The sequence below is a fragment of the Rattus norvegicus genome, chromosome 1 (genome assembly GCF_021556685.1).
Source record: "Rattus norvegicus strain SHRSP/BbbUtx chromosome 1, alternate assembly SHRSP_T2T, whole genome shotgun sequence".
Lineage (NCBI taxonomy): Eukaryota > Metazoa > Chordata > Mammalia > Rodentia > Muridae > Rattus > Rattus norvegicus.
Window position 1 is genome coordinate 81212727 of NC_141534.1, and position 2341 is coordinate 81215067.

Genomic DNA, 2341 nt, shown 5'->3' on the forward strand with positions numbered 1-2341 from the left:
GGGTAGGGACATCCTTGGGGAGAATAGGGGGAGTACTAAGAGGGCAGGAGGAATGGGATGTGGAATCCTTGGGGTTGGACCAGGAGGGGAATAAAATCTGGAGTATAAAAATACATAGATCAATCAATCAATCAATCAATCAATCAAGAGCTAAAAGAAAATTTTGACCATACATTTTAAGGAATCTTAATGTAACTCATTGTTTCATCAGCTGGAATAGTGTAGGGACTTGTTTTTGTTTCTGCCACTGATATTTCATCTGAGTGAATAGCTCTTGTTCGTGTATAACCAGGAAAAGTTCATACAATACCACAAAGCATCTCAAGAGCTGGGTAGTCAACTGGCCATTGATTTGCTCAGGTTGAAGGAGTGAATGAGAACCAAGAAGAGGCTCTGAATAGAAAAACAAATAGCCCTTTCTGAGCTTCCGTAAGTGAAGGTGCTTACTAAGGAATGCACAATAAGTATTTGGAGTTAAGTACTGGTCCCTGGTGATTGAGACCATTCAGGCAGATATGAAAGAGTACAATGGAGATGATGTGCATGAAGAGATCGCAGTCATATTTGGGTTATAGTGTCAGCACAGAGGCAGCTAAGGGTGTAGAATGAGATTTAGAACTGTATGATATTCAAGCAGTTTGGTCTCAGAAACCAAACCCAAAAGTAATGAATCACAAAGTGACAGAAGCCATATATTCTGGAGCATATCCTACTACAGATCAGAGGAAACAAGAGTCAGATGCCCAGATCAGTTCTTCTTCCCCAGTCACTGTAGGGCATATACAATATGTCTGTTCATTTGGCACATTTGTGGCAACTGAAAGATGACATGATGCCCATTCTTACAGCACTGCTGGATCTTTGTGAGATGTAAAGATTGGAAGAAAGAATTCTAATCTGAGAGGAAATCTAAATCACAACCATTTTGTGCCTCATCAAGATGTCTCATCAGCTGAGAAGTCATCTGAAAATGGAGGGCCTGCTCAGGTTTCAGTCCGAGTACTCATAGGTATCTCTCTTTCAGGATTGATCCTGGGCCCTGAGAAGCCAGTACTGTCAGATAAGTGTCATCTTATCTGTCCCAGATTGGACATACTGGATGGGGACTATAGGTCACTCCTGAAAAAAAAAAGGAAATGGGGAACAGTAGGTGTGGGCTCATGCTAGCAATGCCTGAAATATACTGGGTCTGGTCACCTGGATCTGAAGAAGATATACTTGAACACAGATGCTGACACTTGAAGGGTCCTTTCTCTAAACTCACAATCAAGGTGGTGCCAAGCAATGTGGTAACCATTGGGAAATAGGTGACCATTTTCTGTGAAGGGTCCTTACATGCCAAAGAATACAGTCTCCACAAAGAAGGAAATCCAGATTACCTGACAACAACAACCCTTCTAGAAACTGAGAACACAGTCAAGTCCTCTGTCTCACCAATTCAATAGAATAATGCAGGTCATAACTGATGTTCCTATAAAAGTCTGACTAATATATCACGACAAAGTGACATCATGGAGCTGGTGATGACCTGTGAGAAGATCTAACCTATACCATGGGATCTTTCTTGAGAAAAGGATTGTGTTTACTGGGGACTCCCTTTCTCAAATCTGAGAAGAGGGTAACAATGTAGTTCACTTAACAGCCTTCTTCGTCTCTCTTCTGCCCTTCCCAGCTATGTTGTGACTTCAGGGAGAAATGTGAGCCTTCAGTGTGCATCACAAGTGATAAATGATAGGTTAATTCTATTGAAGGAAGATGAGATGTTCTTCATTGTGATGCCCTCGTGAAAAAAATTCCCTGTACTGTGGGGAGACCTTTTCACATTAGGTCCTGTGACATCCAACCAGAGGTGGAGATTCACATGCTATGGTTATTACTTGAGTAGCTTTCAGATGTGGTCAAAGCCAAGTAACCATTTAGAGCTATTGGTCTCAGGTAAGGAAGCCATTGGTTTCTCTTGAATAATATTACATCTCACAAAGGATCCCAGAGAAGGATGTGATGTGTGGTGGGTGATTGAGAACCAGGGCTATTGAACCCAATGTGTGATACAGCTGGATGTAAGGTACAGAAATCAGAGTTGAAATTAACAGTGGAACCCAAGATTTTCAGGAAATGTGGAGGTGTTATATGTTCCTCTGCTATTGTAGATCAGCTTATGTATCATTAAAAAGTATGACCTTGTTTGAGCAACTTTCCTATCAGAAATACCTCATGTTCTGCTTCCTTACAGGGACTCTTCACAAACCCACACTCTGGGCTCATCCAGGTTCCATGGTAACATCAGGGAGTCCTGTGACCATCTGGTATGAGGGGGACCACAAATTCCAAACATACATTC

At 41.8% G+C, this 2341-nt stretch overlaps 1 pseudogene; it reads left to right on the forward strand.

Moving 5' to 3' along the window:
- The first annotated feature begins 515 nt into the window (after window positions 1-515).
- On the forward strand, window positions 516-2025 carry LOC148007223 (leukocyte immunoglobulin-like receptor subfamily A member 6; annotated as a pseudogene).
- Window positions 2026-2341: the final 316 nt, after the last annotated feature.